General features: G+C 47.1%; 1 long non-coding RNA gene across 1 annotated transcript; it reads right to left on the reverse strand.

Annotated features, from left to right (window-relative positions):
- Nucleotides 1-10,968: 10,968 nt before the first annotated feature.
- LOC118501039 lies at nt 10,969-14,169 on the reverse strand. The gene is made up of 3 exons (XR_004903606.1): nt 14,088-14,169; nt 13,126-13,226; nt 10,969-11,984 (listed from the first exon to the last, which is right to left on the reverse strand). It is a non-coding gene; the product is annotated as an uncharacterized LOC118501039 (long non-coding RNA).
- Between the last annotated feature and the right edge of the window lie 5,120 nt (nt 14,170-19,289).

The following is a 19,289-nucleotide window of genomic DNA, read 5'->3' on the forward strand; positions in this document are numbered from 1 at the left end:
AGACTAAGCTTTTTGGTCCTGCCTCCACTTCAGGCTCCCACTTGCCAGCCCTTGGGCCTGTTCTTTTTCTCTGTGGGGCTCAGTTTCCTCACGTGTAAAACGGGGTCAGCTCCCTGTTCTGTTTATAACTGAGAAGGTGCTTTGTGACTGGCTTTACATCTTGAGTGTGTGAGAGGCTCATATATAAATGTGACAAAGGGACTGGTGTCAGGGGAAACCTCTTGGAGGGGCTTCTCCCTCCCCTGATTCCCTGGCTCCAGAGGAAGAGACCCTAGGCACTGCTCCCCCACCAACCCTGCAGGCATGTCTGGGATACCCCTGGGCTTAGCAAATATTGGTGCTTCTGCTTTAGTCAGTGGCTGCTGGAATGTGCTGTCCTGCTGCCCATTTTCCCACCTTCTACCTCAGGCTGTGAAGATCCAGGAAGGAGACAAAAGTACAGGATTGGGGCTTCTGGGTTCTCTCCTCCAGTCCCCCCTACCCCCACCCTCTGCCTACTCCTCCTGCACCCCATTGCCCCAATTTGTTCCTGAAGTCCAGAGCCTTGTGCTAGGCACTGTGCAGCAACAAGAGACATGTGGCTCTAAAGAGCCTCTTCTGCCCTGGCTGGGTGGCTCAGTTGGTTAGAGGATCGTCCCAATAGGCCAGGGTTGTGGGTTTGATCAGGTCAGGGCACATACAAGAAGGAACCAGTGAATGCATAAGTGGAACAATAAATCAATGTTTTCTCTCTGTCCCCCTCTCCTCTCTCTAAAATCAATAAATCTAAAAAAAAAAAAAAAAAAAAAAAGCCTCTTCTAAGAGCCAAAACTGTGGGTCCAAATGTGAGCTCAGCAGATGTCCTGCTGTGTGGTCTTGGGTGAGTCCCATTACCTCTCTGAACTAGTTTCCTCATCCCTGAAATGATGGTGAAGTGTTTTGGTTCAGTGCCTGGGACTTTGTAACTGCTTCTTCCCTAGCCTTACTAACATGGCTCTGTACTGTACCCCCAGAAGTTTGGGCCTGCCCAGTTTAGCCAATAAAAATAACCAGAGTAAGAAGTTTCTGGTATTATTGAGTACTCTGCACAATAACATGCTGGCAAATGTTTAACAATTAGCCCTAAAAGAAAGTCTTATTTTGCAGCATTTGCATGATTTCTGTGTTGTTAAGATTACCACGTGGCCCTTTCAAGCTTTTGCCATGATGTAACTGAGTTCAGAGTCAAGAGCCAGTGAGCTGGCTGCAGCAGGACACTGCACATAGGACTGGCTACAGAATTGGCCAGGCCCAGTGCAAAATGAAATCACCGGGTCCCTTGTTCAAAGAGCAGGGGACAGCTGTTTCCTTTATTCTGGATTATTCTCTTAATCTGTGATGATGTTTTATCTATCTATCTATCTATCTATCTATCTATCTATTTAGAGGGGGTGTGATGAAGAAGGAAACTTTAAGTGCAAAACAGCTCACTGGTGATACAGCGTGGCTGTGGAACAGCTCAATTAGATACAACACAGCCATGAAAACAGCACCGAGTAAAGTGGCTCTGGGGTGAGGTGGCCCCAGGGCATGTTCCCCTCAGGCTGGCCAGCCAGACAGGTCTGCTCTGCCCTGAGCAGCTCCACTCTGCTCCAGTGGGACATCGTTGGTGTTTCACTTTGGTGTTTCAGCTCCAACCTGGGAAATGCAGTGTTCAGTCTTTGGTGGAAAGGGAAAGTGCCTCTTTATTTATTTCATGTCATACTCCTTCCTGCAAAGTGATCCCAAATACTCTCAGGGCAAGTGCAGAACCTGACATGTAGGGGTGGGGTAGGGGTGCACAAGCCCCGAGACTTGGCGTGCACATATGGGGCTCACTGTATTCCCACGGGCCTGCAGTCCCAACCTCCAAGCCAGGATATGCCAGCATCCAGATTGGAGTGGGAGAGGGGCTTGCTTTGTCAAAGTTGCCCCACTGAACATGCCACATTTGCTGCCAGTCAAGGGAAAGGTGGCCAGTGGTTGTGTTAAGGAAGAAACTCTGTTCTTCTTGCCAATGCAGTAAAGAATTACAGATCAGCAAATCTATTAGCATGCAAGCAGGGTCTCATAGAGCAGATCAGGTCTTGCCAAGGTCGGGGTGAAAGGCATAGGCTTGGGTGGCAAAAAGCAAGAGCTGCAAAAGCAGGGGCGGCAAGAGCATTAGGTCCTTTGTCTTGAAGACTTGTACGATTGGCAGGATGGGATGAGGGCGTTGCATATTGATTGGTGGGTGAAGGTGGTGCCAGCTTCCCCCAGGGTGGGCATGACTACCCAAACATAGGTATGTGTGGGGGTCTGTTAGCCCAGAATTCTTATCTTGCTCCAGACCATACTTCTCCATCTTGTAAAACAGATATGTGACAGGAGGCAGTTAATTAAAGTTGAGGCAGTTACCCAAAGTTATTAATGAGCTCTTTCTGTAAGCATTAGTAAAACAGATAATGACCGGAAACAGACAATTAACCAAAGCTGTTTTAACCACAGCACCTTCTTCTTGGGGAGCTGTGGACCCCCTCCTCTTCCCCTTCTAAACCTTGGGATGAATACACAGTTTCAAGGGCTTTCTTTCCCAGATGTTGGAAAAGATACATAGAACTTCAAGGGGCCCCTCCTCCAGGGCTAACATGGTGTTTCTAGTGAAGTTGGAACACCTGGCAATCTTATCAGACCAGGCTCAGGACTGCTGAGTTAGCGGGTGAGAATGTCTCCCTCCTCCTCCCTGCCTTGGCTTGTTATCTATTCAACCTAACAGTCTGCAGGGTGGGGAAGAGGAGGCCAGGTGAATCTGATGTAACAAGATGAGCGAGCTGGCAGCCAAGAACTTGTACCAAGGAAGCAGAGAGGTAAGACCAAGACCACACTGGGAGCAGGGGGCTCCAAGCCCACTGGACTTCACTTATAAGTCACAAGTTCAATGATGAAATTCTAATTCATCCCAGTGCATTAAACAAAACTCAGGGCCCTTCTGAGGATAGGACCCTGTGGGCTACCCTGTTTTCAGACCCAGGAAGCTGGCCCTGACAGTATGTGTCATCCAAGCCAGAGAAGAATGGCCCCATAACATCCTCCCTGAGGAACTTCAGTCTTCATGTCAGAGATACCTGAGGATCTCTGGGGGCAGGAAAGGTCAAAGAGACTCATTCCACAGCACTACCCTCCCCCCCATACCCTGAGAAATATTTAAATTAGGGGAAGCATTTACAGGGCATTGCAACTTAACAAAAACTTCTTAAACACCTACAAAATAGAGCCTCGTCATGGAACACTTATCATCAATCATCAGTATCATCTCTCAGGTTATATTTGCATTGTGCCACTTTTCTCTCTTTGAAAATACCACTGCCCTGGCTGGTGTGGCTCAGTGGATTGAGCAGCAGCCTACAAACCGGAAGGTCTATGGTTCGGTTCCAGATTCCCATTCAGGGCACATGCCTGGGTTGCAGGCCAGGTCCCCAGTTGGGGGTGTGCTAGAGGCAACCAATCGACATTTCCCTCCCTTCTTCTCTCTCTCTCTAAAAAACCCCAAGGAAATACTACCTAAAAAACGTGTTTCTTGCTTCTAAACAAGCAAGAGTTAACATTTTCAATTCCCCAATTCACTGCCCAGCTGCCCAGCATGTAATGGGTTGCATTCATTGCTCTACAGGGCATCTGCAACTGCAAGTGTTCTCCATACTGATATTTATGCTAGGAATTGAAGCCAAATGTTGACCCAGTTTTAGCAACTTTAGAACGGTAGCTTCTTGGCTTAAAAAACAATAATTCCACCTATCAAGAATGGTTGTTTCACCCTGGCTGGCATAGCTCAGTGGATTGAGCGCAGGCTGTGAACCAAAGTGTCGCAGGTTCGATTCCCAGACAGGGTACATGCCTGGGTTGCAGGCCATAACCCCCAGCAATCACACATTGATGTTTCTCTCTCTCTCTCTCCCTCCCTTCCCTCTCTAAAAATAAAATAAATAATTAAAAAAAAAAGAATGATTGTTCCCTTGAGAGGAATGACTGTGGTGTCCCAGGCAGCTACTTCCTGATGAAGAGAATCTGGAAAGGGCATTTGTCACACCACCCTGACCTAGGCCAGGCCAGGGTGAAATGGTTTTAATTTCCCAGGAGTGGCCGATGCTCTGGCAGCTGCTGAAGGGGTGTCTCACCAGGGAGGAGGCCATCAAGTACGGGCAAAGGACGGGAGGACCCCACTCTCCATTCCCCTGGGCTCTGTCCGGACAATGACCCACTGTGGGGGCCCAGGCTCAGCCCACGAGGCAGCAGGCTGTACTCACCAACAGGGGAGGGGCCTTGGTCCAGTGAGCACTCCCACACGCACACAGATATCTAGACAGGAAGCTGCCTGGGAACCTTAGCCTGGAGAGTGTGTGGGTGCACTGGCCACAAACCACTTTTATAAAAGATCGAGAAAACCTGCCTGATTAAGGAACAGTGAATGTCCCTCTAGCATGTTTGTTAATTGGCTTCCTCATAGAAATTCAGCTATAGTGTTTTGAGTCTAAACCAGGCCCGCCTTACTCTGGTGATCTTAGGCAAAGTCCCAGAGCATATCCAAACTCAATTTCTCCATCTGTAAAACGGGCAAATGATGCACAGCTTCAAGGTTGTAGTCAGAATTAAACAAAATGCATGTGTATGTTTTTATGTCAGACACAAAGCTGGTGCTACAATAAAAGATGGTAATAGGTGGCAATTACTATTATTAACAATGGCATAAAACAGGGCCCTGCATTTCTGGGTCCCTGGAGTATAGCAGGTGGTATGGGAGAATGCGAATTCACCTATTGGGCCTTGGCTGTGCTGTGCTGTGCTGTGCTGTGAGAATAGCTCATGGGGATGTGACCACAGGCAGCAGCAGTGGTGGTGTGACTGAGCAGCGGTGGGCCCCTGAGCCTTCCTCTCTGCGAGACAGTCAGAACCGGAGCAGGAGCCATGCGGGGCAGGGGGTGGGAGCCTTCAGCCAGCCCTCTCATTTCACAAATGCAGAAATTGTGTGTCGACCTGCTCTGAATGCATTACACTAATTCTATTGGCTTCAAAGTGATTTTGGAACGCAGCCAGAATAGCATCTGAGGACAGAAACCTTGGGGTTGATGAGCCCCAAAGCATGGGTAAGTTCATTTCCTGGAGTGAAACTTGTCAGTTGGAAACAGAAGATGGGAAGCCACTGGGCAGATAAATTCTCCCTCCTTTTTCTCTTCTTGGCCTGCTCCAAGGTGCGTTCCTCTATGCAGCCCTCTGGCCACACCCCCACCCAGAGCGACACTGAGGCTTGTAGCTGGCACATGAGATACATTACATTCCACCTTTTCTGGCCTTACTTCCTTTTTCTTTACCCCCAGTGACCTGCACTTGCACCTTGAGAATAAAGGACAGCAGTCATCCTTGATCTGAAGGGGATACATTCCAATGGATGCCTGAAACCAAGTGAGTAGTTCCACACAGGTCCAGCCAAGGCCCCGTGGGTGAATTCACATTCCCTCACACCACCCGCTATACACCAGGGACCCAGAAATGAATCAGACTACCGAGTTCCACACACCAGCATACTGTCTTTTTTCCTGTATACACATACCTATGATAAAGTTTAATTTATAAATTAGGCACAGTAAGAGATTAACAACAATAACTAATAATAAAATAAGAATATACTATAATAAAAGCTATATGTATGTGGTTTCTCTCTCAAACTACCTTCCTGTACTGTACTTACCTTTTCACTTAAAGGATGCACTTTCTGGCTTCTCTGTGGCATATCTAAATTGCCGGCATCACTATTTTTGTGCTCCGGGGCCATTTTTGAGTAAATAAGAGTGACTGGAATGCAGCACTGTGGTACCCCAGCAGCCGACCTGGGCACAGAGAAGGCCGCTGAGTGGCTGCGGGCAGGCAGTGCGTACAGTGTGGATGTGGGGTGATTTGCATCCTGGGAGGGGTGGAGCAGTGTGATGTGTTTCGTCCCACTACTCGGAACTGTGCACAGTTTTAAAAAATTGAATGTATTGGGGTGACTTTGGTTAATAAAACCATACAGGTTTCAAGTGTACAATTCTATAACACACCATCTGCACACTGCATCGCACACTCGCCACCCAAAGTCGAGTCTCCTTCCATTATCATTTATCTCCCCTTCCACAGCCCCCTGCCCTCCTCTCCCTCTGGTGATCACCATACTGTGATCTGCGTCTGTTTTCCATTTCTTTCTTTCTTTTTTTGCCTAATTCCTTTACCTTTCTCATCCAGCCTTCCAATCCCCCTTCCCTCTGACAGCTGTCAGTGTGTTCTCTGTATCTGTGAGTCTGTTTCTGTTTTGTTTGTTAGTTTATTTTGTTCATTAGATTCCACATACAAGTGAAATCATATGGTATTTGTCCTTCTTCAACTGGTTTATTTTACTTAGCATAATTCTAGGATACTTAAGAAAGAAATTTTGAAGAAGATACAAATCAGTGGATGCATATACCACGCTCATGGATAGGAAGAATTAACATCATTAAAATTTCCATATTACCCAAAGCAATCTATAGATTCAACACAATTCCTATTAAAACACCAATGGCATATCTCACAGAACTAGATCAAATATTCCACAAATTTTTATGGAACCACAAAAGACCCCACATAGCCTCAGCAATCATGAGAAAGAACAAAGTTGAAGGAATTGTGTGTGCATGGATATCAAACCATTACCACATGGCCATAGTGATCAAAACAGCACGGTACTGGCATAAAAACAGAATAGAGAGTCCAGAAATAAACCCATGCCTAAATGGTCAATTAATATTTGACACGAGGAGGCAAGAACATATGATGGGGTTTGGACAGCCTATTCAAAACAGTGGTGGGAAAACTGGACAGATACGTGCAAAACAATAAAACTAGACCACCTTTTTAAGAATAAACTCAGAATGGATTAAAGACTTAAATGTTAGAGTCAAACCCATAAAAATCCTAGAAGAAAACAGACAGTAAAATCTCAGACATTTCTCGTAGCAATATTTTTTCTGATATATCTCCTCAGACAAGGGAAACAAAAGAAAATAAATAAATAAATAAATGGGACTACATCAAAATAAAAAGCTTTTGCACTGCAAGGGAAATCATCAACAAAATGAAAATACAACCCGCTGTATGGGAGAACATATTCGCCAATGGTACATCTGATACATGGCTACTTTCCAAAATTTATAAAAAACTCATATAACTCAACACCAAGAAAATGGACAATCCAATTAAAAAATGGGTAAAGACTCTGACTGGTGTGGCTCAGTTGCTTGGGTATCACACTGCAAAGCAAATGTCAATGGTTTGATTCCCAGTCAGGGCACATCCCTGATTTCCAGGGATCAATGTTTCTCTCCTTCTTTTTCTCCCTCCCTTCCCCTCTCTCTAAAAATAAATACAATATTTTAAAAATTGGCAAAGGACCTGAACAGATACTTTTCCAAAGAGGACATACAGATGGTCAATAGACATGTGAAAAGATACTCAACATCACTAATCATCAGAGAAATACAAATGAAAACCATGATGAGATATCACCTCACAAATGTCATAATGGCTATCGTCAATAAATCAATGCATGACAAGTGCTGGTGAGGATGGGGAGAAAGAGGAACCCTTGTGCGCTGTTGGTGAGAATGTAGATTGGTACAGCCAGTATGGAGAACAGTATGGAGTTTCCTCAAAAAATAAAAAATGGAACTGCCTTATGACCCAACAATTCCACTTGGAGAATATATCCAAAGAAATTCTAAACAGTATATTCTTTTTAAAGAATATATGCACCCCTATGTTCATTGCAGCGTTATCTATAATTACAAAGATCTGGAAGCAGCCAAAGTGCCCATCAGTACATGAGTGGATAAAAAAGCTGTGGTACATTTACACAGTGGAATACTATGTGGCTGTAAAAAAAAAAAAGAAGGAAATCTTTTGCCACAGCATGGATGGAGCAAGAGGGCATTATGCTAAGTGAAATAAGAACTGTGTGCAATTTAAAACTCATGAATTATTTATTTTTAGACATTTTCATTTAACATTTTTAGATCTTGGTTGACCAAGGGTAACTAGGCTGCAGAAAGGGAAACCACAATAATGGGGACTACATTAATTCTTGTGTCAATCTCTTTTTCAGAAGACCCAGGATAAGGTAAGGTAACATTTCCAAATTATTCAAATTTATAACAGGATTTTCAATATAAAAGATCTCATATAGACTATTTCTATCCATTTAGACAACAGTTTCCAAATACATGACCACACATACGCATTCCTCTGGGGCAAGAGTCACAGCACCGGAAGCTGCAGGTGGATGCCTGGGGGATCCATTTTGCGGGTGTAGATGCTCTCTCACCTACAGTGCTACCACGAATATATGTTGTTCTGTCTCATATCTGACTTAAAGCTCTTTATTGCAATACTCAGAGCCTCCTGCCAGAGATTTGCCCTTTATTTCAAATTTATTGTGTATGTTGCTGAGAAAGTTGAGGGTTCTTGTACTCTGCAGTCAGGGATTCTTTCTATAATTCGTTCCTGTGAGGTTTGTTTTCCACACCAACAACTAACTTTCCAACACCAGCTGGGTGTCCAAAAACTTAACTCAGTTCTGACACAATCTACCTGGAAGTAGTGTCAGATCCTGTAAGTTAAAGGACTCTGCCCCACCGGACTGCTCCCACTTCAGGCACCAGTTTAAAAGGGAGTGTCTGGGCTACTACCCGCACTTCTGCTGGACTGACTACAGATTCAGGGATTCCCACACCCCCTCCCCCAAGTTCAGTAATTTTCTAGAATGAATCATAGACCTAAGAAAAATACTTGACTTATGTTTACTGGTTTGTCATACAAAATACACACAGACAGCCTAATGGAAGAGATGCACGGGGCAAGACCTGGGGCGGGGGAGGGCGCAGAGCTTGCCTGTCCCAGTGCCCTGCCCTCCCAGCACCGGGATGTGTTCTCCAACTTGGAAGGTCTGAGTCTCACTGCTGAAGAGTTTTTATAATCCAACTGTTAGGTCTTCCACTCTCAATGCTACAGGTTAGGGTGGTTTGTGGGGATGGAGTTGAAAATCCCCACCCTTTAATCAAGTCTTTGGTCTCTCTGGTGTCCAGCCTCATCCTGAAATTATCTAGGGGTTCTACCCTGAGCCACCTCATTAGCATAAACTCAGGTATAATCAAAGGAATTTGACATGCATAACAGTAGACACTTTTTTTTCTATTTTGTTTTTTATTTTGTTCATTAGATTCTACATATAAGTGAGATCGTATGGTATTTGTCTTTCTCTTGACTGGCTTCACTTAGCATAATACTCCCTAGGTCCATCCATGCTGTCACATGTGCTAAAATTTCCTTCTTTCTTACAACCAAGTAGTGTTTCATCGTGTAAATATCCCACAGCCTTTTACCCACTCATCCACTGATGAGCACTTCAGCTTTTCTAAATCTTGGCTACTAAAGAATGAACTGATGGGCTCAATTACTCTCAGATATATTCCCAGAATTAGAATCACTGGGTCATAAGGTAGTTGCATCGTTTTCCACAGAGGCTGCGCCAGTCTGCATTCCTACCAGCAGTACACAAGGGTTTCCTTTTCTCCACATTGTCAGCACTTGTTGTTTGTTCATTTTTTGGTAAATATTTTATTTATTTTTAGAGACGGGGGAAGGGAAGGAGAAAGAGAGGGAGAGAAACATCAATGTGTGGTTGCCTCTCGCGCACCTCGCACTGGGGTCTGGCCTGCCACCCAGGCCTGTGCCCTGACTGGGAATCGAACCAGTGACCCTTTGATTCTCAGGCCAGTGCTCAATACACTGAGCCACAACAGCCAGGGCTGCATGAGTTTTTAAAATATTTTGAATATTTACCCCTTATCATATATTATATACCGTCTTAATAGGGAAAGGAGGAAAAGGACACTGATGGGAAAACAAATGACCCTGAGGAAAGATAAATAAGCCCTCAGGAGAACAGATGGGAGACACGTTAGTTCGCTACAACATCAGTTTAGGTGATTTCTCATCCTGGACTCACGTGAAGGGAGTCAAACGTCTCTGGTTGTGAAACTCCTAGGGAGAGGATTTATGACATTTGAATTCTTTTTGGAGGGTCTGTTTTTAGGCAGATAAGGGGAAGTTCAACAAAAACCTCTTCCTGCATCTGTTAATTCTCAAATATCTTCAGCTCAAAATAATCCTTATAACACAGTGGTATATTTTGAACCTCTCCAATCATTACAGGGGAAGGTTGGGGTTGGACAGGAGCTGTTGGTTCCCAGCCGGAGGACAGCTGTTGGTTTTCTAGACATTCTTCCAGGTTGTCCTCCTTGGCTGAGGTTGGGGCCTGTGGGGCCTCTGCTCCTTATCAGCCTTGCTCAGGGCTAAGCTGGAATTAGTCCACCACCTCCCTGCAGCCCCTCCCGTTTGGTGCTGATGGCTTGACTGCAGGCTGCAGTGGGAGCCTCCTGCACAGGGGAAGTAAGCTGGGAAGGGGGAGGGGAGCCATGGCTAGGCTGATCTGGAAAGCTTCTCTCTTCTACCCACATGACTACGCTGTAGAGTTCGTGAAATGAAATAAATGTTTTGTAATGAAATAAACTTTGTATTTATCAAATAAAAATATTACACCTCCTATTTTGCGCTGTTCAACTATTTTAAGTTTTAAACACAAATGAAACCTCTAAGTTGTCACACAGGGTGGCAGAATTGAAGTGTTCAAGTTCCATTTGTCGTTACAATCACTGCGCTATCCGTGCTTATGTGGAACCCACTGTGTAAACAGAGGAACACGTGCCATAAGGACAGGGACGGGAGTGGCCCTGAGAGCGCAGAGGGACAGTTGGGAACTACGAACAAAACCCACACTGTGGCTTTCTCTGCACATGTGTAACAGCATTATCTGAATGAAAGTTCATGTAGAATATGATATTTCCTAATGAATAAGCCATAAAAGGGTGCTAATTTGAAGCTTATTTTATTTATCATAAAAATTCAACAATAATTGTGCAATTGTTTAGAACTTGAGCCAATAAAAGACTTTTTCAGAGAGCAGTATTTTATCACTGACATGGGTTAGAACTGCCAGCAAGTGGTGAGAATAAAAAGCTGATAGGCTTTATTGTATTTGATTATTGTTTTTAAATTCTTTGCATATCATACCCACCATCCTGACCTTCATATGCCATTAGCACAAGCTGTCCCCAACCTCACATCCACCCCAGGCCCATCACCTGTCACCCTTGACTCAGAAGGTGGCTGGCACATTGCTGGGACACCAGCCCTAAGGCAGAGACTGCTTCCTGCTTTCTCTGGCCTTCAAGACTTCCCCACCCCCACTCCACCCCTTGGCCTAGCCAACAGTTGACTTGAGATAAGCTCTTGGAGATGGTTCAGGTGGGGAAACTAAGGCTGCTAGAGAGAAGGGACTTCTCCTGGGGACGAAGCTGGGGCAGGAACCTGACCAGCTCTAAGCCCCTGTGACTGCTGAGATCCAGCCAGCAGTCAGACAGGAGGAGAGGGGAGGCCAGGGAGTAGGGGCTGGGGCAGGCAGGGTTGACTTGCCACCTATATGAAGAGGCCCCTGCTGCGTTAAGCCTAGAGTGGCCTCACCTATAGGACAGGACACAGGAAGATCTCTTCCGGTACTCACAAGCTCTGCTGTACAGCGTCACAGAACCCCGTTCCCAGTCAGTGCCTGTGGACGAAGCAGCTGTGCCCTTCTGGAGCCTGGCAGTGAAGCGGTTCTCCCAGGGGGAGGTGAGGCCGGCAGCACAAGAGGGGCAAGGTCTGTTGTTCAGACCCCAGACACCTCACCTGAGTGGCAGGTGTGGGTTTTGAAAATGTAGGCTCTTTACTCACCTCGGTCCAGGAGGCACTAGATGGAGGTGAGGCTCAGCCCAGAAGAGTCTGAAGGGACTGGAGAGACCAGTCCTGCTTTCACCTGGTTGTAAGAATGAGAAGTCAGATGACAGGAGCTGAAATAGAAATGGAGCTGGGGGAAGGACAAGCCAAGGGCCAACTGCTGATGGCCAGATGAGCGGCCTGACCTGAGAGTGGGATGTCCGGGCCATGCCCCGGATCCCGGCCCCACCCCTCCGGTCCCTAGCCCTCTGTCAGACAGGCCAGCTAGCATTTGAGGAAGTGATATCCTTCCTGGCCATCCTCCCAGCGTAAGGTCCTGTCTCATCAGCTGGGGCCCCTCTGGGCCCTTCCAAAAACTCACAGCCCTGCCCTGTCGATGGGTTAGTCTACTTGCACTCCCTCGCTGGCAGAAAACTCATTAGCTCCCAAAAGCATATCACTGGCCCCTAGCTCTGCTGAGAGAAGGTCTTTCTTCTTTTTGAGCCGGAACCTCTCTCCCTGGAACTCACTCCATTGGCCAGCACGGCCCCAGATACTGTTGCAGAGGCAGAAAACTTTTCCTTTCTTCCCTTTTAGGGTTTCGGCTGATCTAGTAATTAGATTGGCATTAATGCAGATTAACAGGAGAAAAACAAGTTTGGTACTATGGGAGCCCAATAAAAATACGAGAACCCCACAGTCAGGTAGTTGAGGCTTTTGTACCATCCTGAGCTAAGGAGAAGGGGGTCAGAGCCTGGGGCTTCAGAGGGGAGGAAGACAAGTCACAGGAAGATGAAAAGAGCAGATGTTTGGTAAATAAATGTCTGCCCTGCCATACAGATAAGTCTTTCTGATATAAGAAATTATCTCTGCCAATAGCTCTCTTCCTGGTACTGGCCCCCTAACTAAATTCTTTTAGGCAGTTAAAGGGATTTTAAAAGCTCTTCTTGAGTCTGTTGGGCCCCAGTTATCTTCGGTTCAAAATAATCCACATGCCAAAGTGGTACATTCTGCCCTGGCCAGTGTGGCTCAATTGGTTAAGCATTGTCCTGTAGACCAAAGGGTTTGATTCCCAGTCAGAGCACATACCTAGGTTGCAGGTTTGATCCCTGGCAGGGGCACATGTGAGGGGCAACCTGTCGATGTTTCTCTCCCTCTCTTCCTCCCTTCCCCGCTCTCTAAAACAAACAAATAAAAACTACATTCTGGGGTGGCGTATTCTGCTATTCCCTCACCATCAAAGCTATGGGGCCGGTGATGTGGGGTCTGCCCTACCAGTTCTGGGTTATGTCAGGTCCTCCCAGCCTCCCCAGTCTCCAAAGTCAGTCAGTTCTGGTTTTTCATCGCCTCATATTGGTTGGAGGTAAATAAGCTCCCTGTCACCAGGGGGACACAGGCCAAGGCTAGAGGCTAGACTATCAGAGGTCTGACAAGTGTCAGGTGGTAACTGGGTATAGATCCTCCTGGGAGTTCCTGAGCCCTGGGAGAGCCCTGTCAGGAGGAGAGACAGAGGGGACAGGAGTTTGGGATCACATTCTGGAAGGTAAGGCTCAGGACCAACAGCCAACTAAGTTGTTCTTACCTTTTCCTAATGGAAGGAGAAAACACCTCCTGAAAACAACGCCCTGCCTGCCAGCTGCCCTGGGGGTGTTTGGCCTTTGAGCTCAGGCCCCCCCAGACAGGCAGGGAATGCAGAAGGCCCAGCCTGGAGTAATCCAGGACCATCTCCTCCCACACACATGCACACACACATGCCCACACCCAGCTTTGGCCCTGCTCTCCCTACACATAGGAGGATGCTCACCTGCCTTGGTTTACCTCTGTCCTGCCTACAGGGGCCTGCAATCACCCCACCCAAACACTAGAAGATGCCAGTGCGCAGGGGTACACACTCCTTCAGCTGGACTCAAGAAAACACTCCCAAGGCCACAAACAATGACTCAGGCAGAGTGGGTTCCAGGTTTGGGATGAGCTTTGGGTGCAGGACTGAAGCCTCAGGGGTCAAGCACTACAAAGCTATCTGCAAAGTGAAGAATGAGTAGGGCTGAGGGGCATGGTTGCGGCAGTGCCCACCCTGGTACTGAGACCTATGCATGGAGATGGGGACTCACGCCCACCTCACCCCGCCTCACCCACATGCATGCAGAGAGAACCCTTTACTGCCTTGTCACTTCTGGTCTCACAACAATGCTAATTTTCACAGTTAATTCCTATCAGGCAGCTGAAGTTTAACCCACCTGCTTCTGCCTGGCCTTTCCCAGAGTCCTTTAGATCTCTCTGGAAAACGCAAGGTAATCCCCTGGATAGGCCATGGTGGGGCTGCACATACACATACAAGCATGTGGACTGACCCCATATCATCACTTTCTCATGCCTGAGATCCAGTTTGAGTTTCTCATGACCCAGCAGGACCTCCAGGCCTCCTGAGATCAGATTTTGGTTCTAACCCCAACTCCACCCGTACCAGTCCTGGATAGGTGAAGATGCTCTGATGTTCTGGGTTAGTTGGCTTTAACTTCTCTAGAAAATGGTAGAGTACCTTTGGGAAAAACAAAATATATTCACTCGGGTCCTTGGTAAGAAAAACAAATTTGAGACTTCCAGCCAAGATGGAGGTATAGGTAGACACACTGTGCCTCCTCCCACAACCAAAATAAGGACAACAAAAATTTAGAAACAAAATAACAACATAACTGACAGAAAATTGAACTATATGGAAGTCCAACAACCAAGGAGTTAAAGAAGATACATTCATCCAGACCAGTAGGAGGGGTGGAGTTGGGCGGCCAGGTGGAGAGGGGTCGCAGCAAAAAAAAAAAAAAGCGGTGGCTGGTGGACCTTGGGCTCATGAAGCAGCAGCTGGCAGACCCAGTGAGGGGGCGAATTGTGGAGGGGCATGGCATGCAAGGTGGCTGGCGGAACCGGGTGGTCCCACATTTGTGCACAGATAAACCAGGCAAGGCTGGGGAGCGAGACAGACCCCACAACCCAGGGCTCCAGCGTGGGGGAATAGAGCCTCAAAACACCAATTGAAAACACCCGTGGAGGTTTAGGTGCCGGGAGAGACTCCCAGCCTCACAGGAGAGTTCGTTGGAGAGACACACAGGGTCCTAAAATGTACACAAACCCACCCACATGGGAATCAGCACCAGAAAGGCCTAGTTTGCTTGGGGGAAGTGGTGGAAGGGATTGAAATCCAACAGAGAGCAGAGCAAGCGCCATTGTTCCCTCTCAGATCCCTCCCCCACATACAGCATCACAACACAGCAACTGGGTTGCCCTGCCCTGGTGAACACCTAAGGTTCTGCCCCTCATAAGTAACGGGTGCAACAAGACAAGAAAAAAAAATGCCCCAAATGAAAGAACAGATCAAAGCTCCAGAAAAAAATACAACTGAGCAACCAAGAGATAGCCAACCTATCACATGCACAGTTCAAAGCACTGGTGATCAGGATGCTCACAGAATTGGTTGAATTTGGTCACAAATTAGATGAAAAAATGAAGGCTACACTAAGTGAAATACAGGAAAATGTACAGGGAACCAACAGTGATGGGAAGGAAACTGGGACTCAAATCAACGGAGTGAACCAGAAGGAAGAAAGAAACAACCAAACAGAAAAGAACGAAGAAATAAGAATACAAAAAAAAAAAAAGAGTGGCTTAGGAACCTCCAGGACATCTTTAAACGTTCCGAATTATAGGGGTACCAGAAGGGGAAGAGGAAGAGCAACAAGTGGAAAAGTTATTTGAACAAATAATAAAGGAGAACTTCCCCAACCTGGCAAAGGAAATAGGCTTCCAGGAAGCTCAGAGAGTCCCAAAGAAGTTGGACCCAAGGAGGAACACACCAAGGCACATCTTAATGAAGTTACCCAAGATTAAAGATAAGGAGACAATCTTAGAAGCATCAGAGATAAGGAGACAGTTACCTACAAAGGAGTTCCCATAAGACTGTCAGCTGATTTCTCAAAAGAGACCTTACAGTCAGGAAGGGTCTGGAAAGAAGTATTCCAAGTCATGAAAGGCAAGGAACTACATCCCAGATTACCCTATCCAGCAAAGCTTTCATTTAGAATGGAAGGGCAGATAAAGTGCTTCTCAGATAAGGTCAAGTTAAAGGAGTTCAGCATCACCAAGCCCTTATTATATGAAATGTTAAAGGGACTTATCTAAGAAAAAGAAGATAAAAAAGCATGCACAGTCAAATGACAGCAAACTCACAATTATTAACAAACACACCTAAAACCAAAACAAAAACAAGTTAAGCAAACAACTAGAACAGGAACAGAACCACAGAAATGGAAATCACATGGAGGGTTAGCAACAGGGGTGTGGGAGGGGGAGAGAGGGGGAAAAGGTACAGAGAATAAGTAGCATAGATGGTACATAGAAAATAGGGGAGGGCAAGAATAGAATGGGAAATGTAGAAGCTAAAGAACCTATGACACATGGACATGAACTAAAGGGGGGGAATGTGGGTGGGAGAGGGTGTGCAGGGTGGAGGGGAATGAAGCAGGGGAAATGGGACAACTGTAATAGCATAATCAATAAAATATTTTAAAAAGAAGAAGAAGAAGGCCACAGCAGAAGAGGTTTGGACAGGGGAGTTACAGTTGTGGGCCAGTGCCTAGAAGAAGCTGTATAGACACAGGCCTGAGACCACTTAAACTGCCCCAGGCTATAAAGTCAGGTGCAAGAAACATGTTGTTGGGCACTGGTCTGGGGAAATAGCAGGGATCAAAACCAGTACAGGTCTGCCCCTATGGAGGCAGGGATGGTATATTCTGAAAGGGTGATGCATTCTTCTATGGAAGGAGTGCTTGAGGCTGGTATGAGGCCATGTGGTCACTGTTGCTGAGTGTGGAGGAGTGAGTGAGCAGAGGTTTTAGGGCCAGCCCTAGTCCCAACCCACCAATTCGCAGCTGAAGAGTGAGTGGGGCCCAGAAGAAAGGTGAGTTGCTCAAGGTCGCACAGTGAGTGGGTCAGGCCTAGAACCCAGGCATCTGGGCTCTCAGTCAGCATAGGAGGCTTCCTGGCCATGTGACAGACTCCTTCTGTTCCTGGAGGGAAGAGTGGGACTTCCTGGTGAGTCCAGTGCCAGAAAGAACTCCAGGGCAGCTAATTCAAATATCCCTTTCTTCAGAGCCAGTGACCCTTGCTGCTGCTGTTGCATTCACAAGGTCATTGCTCAAAGACTGGCTGTGGGGTCTGGCTGGATGCCTACTGGTTTAAATAGACCAGTTTCCCACAGGTGTGGGCACCCAGATCAGAGGGAGCTGGGAGGCACCAGGCTGCCACCACCTTGTCACGTGTGGGCCTGGGGACAGAGTCCATATGGAGGCTGCTCCCCATGGCTGGAGCCCCTTCCCTTTGTGGCATATTGTATATTTCAAAGCAATATATCCCAGTCCCTGTGCTCTTCTTACAGTGTACTTTGGCACTTTTCCCTTTGAGAGGTGGAACCCATGTACCCTGCCCTCTCATTTGAGCAGCCTATGACTACAGCAGAAATGATGCTGTTTGATTTCTGCTTGACCCTTCTGGGGGCTCCTGTTACTGGACCCCAGCTGCCTGAGGTTAGAACATCCAGGTCTGCACCAGCCAGCACGCAAATGAGCAACTGCTGAACTGACTTTTGCCCAGTCGCTGTCTGACTGCCACAACATGAAACCCCAAGAGAAACTCATCCTGCTGACCCTGGTTAAACTCCAGAACCATGAGAGATCGTAAAATGACTGTTCTTGTTTTAGGCCACTAAGTTTTGGAATGGTTTGCTGCACAACAGTGACTGAAATGTATCCCAGCATAGGCTGCATCCTGAGCTATGAGTGCTCTCAGGGTCGTGTGTCTGGGCACCCCGGAAGTTCTGTCCAAATTCTCTGTACTCTCCCCATGTCCTCCTGCACAAATAGCCACCACTGACCACTCCTTGGGCCTACAAGTACATATCTTTGCTGCTCTCAAGAACACAAGGTTGGACAGAGGCTTGCTCAGGTCTGAAAAGTGGGCCAGGGGCCTTGTATGAAGGGAACCCAGAACACAGTCTAGAAGGGGGTGTGGCTCCAAATGGGTTCTATCCCTGGTGTTAAGCAGGCAGGGAGCAGGCAGGAGAGGACCAGAGTGAGACCTGTAAAGTACAGGGTCCAGGCCACTGCCACGGTCAGGGACGTGCCGGCCAAGCACTTTCTATCCACCATCTCTTTGTCCTCCCCAGCCCTACCCTGCTGTGCTCACTGTCTTCTCACAGAAGTCAGTCACAGGGCACAGGTGCATCATCTGCTGCCAAGGCCAGGCCCTCCCCCTTATACCACACTGCTGCCAAGGCCTTGGCTTGGAGACACTCGATTGAGCATTTCTTAGAAATATAATCTGTATACCTTCATTTCAAAACAAAACTGTAACAGCTTTAGACTAAAAGGGGAGTCCTAGGGAACCAGAACTAGAAGGATCCAGCCTTGACTCAGCCTTGATGTGTGAAGTCAGAACTCAGTGGGCTGCAGGCCAGCCAGGAGCCCAGTCCTGCTGGAGGTCACCAAACCAGCTGCCAGAGGCTCACTTATCTCCTTAGCTCCCCACCACTCTTCATGGGAGCCCAGTCGTTAACCCCATGTCCACCCCAAAGGGGGTCTTTTATAACCAGCTGGGCTTGAGAGAGGTGGTCTGCCCCTTACTGCTCTCTTTTGTTCTGTGTTGGTTTCCTGGCCAGTTATCAGGGGAGCCTTTGGTTTCTCTCTCTCCCATTATCTCCCTTCTGCGTTTCAAAGCTGCCCTACCAGCAGCTCTTGGCCTGAGCTGGTACCTTACCCTGCAGAGACCAGGCAGTGGGAGCAGGGAGCTTTCCCTCCTGTTAGTTTCCTGATTGCAAATTCTAAACTCCTGGAATTGCCTGTCCCTTGCCCACCAGCCTTGGCTCTCAGTAGTAAGACTGGCTGGGTTTCACCTGTGGCTTCTCCAGACACAGACATAGGAATGACAAGAGGGAGGGCCCCACAGAGTCTGCCTAGATTTGGGGATTTCACAGAGTAGCCACTATTTTTTTTAATTAGGAAAACCAACATTGTCTTCTCTCTTCACTTCTGTGTGTTTACTTATTTGCCAAAAATGTTACAAAAAAAAACAACTTATTTTATTTCTGAAGAAAGGATGTTTTGAATGCTCTCCCTCCCAGGAGCATGCCCATGCCTTTCCCTTTCCCCAACAGGCATGCATCTCCTAAACTCTAAGGGTTCCCATGGGACTTGCAACAAGAGGAGCAGAGGGCAGTGGCCCTGGTCCCTGGCTAACACCCTGAAGTTGTCTCCAAGGTCCTCCTTCTCTGACTTTCCAGCGAGCTGATAGAAGCCCTGACTTGGCTCACTTCTTTCCCTTACTTTATTCTAGAGAGCTGGAGCACAGCACCACCTGGGCTGTTTCCTGTCGCTTCCTCTGTTTTAGGCCTT

Source organism: Phyllostomus discolor, chromosome 1 (genome assembly GCF_004126475.2).
Source record: "Phyllostomus discolor isolate MPI-MPIP mPhyDis1 chromosome 1, mPhyDis1.pri.v3, whole genome shotgun sequence".
NCBI classification, from domain to species: domain Eukaryota; kingdom Metazoa; phylum Chordata; class Mammalia; order Chiroptera; family Phyllostomidae; genus Phyllostomus; species Phyllostomus discolor.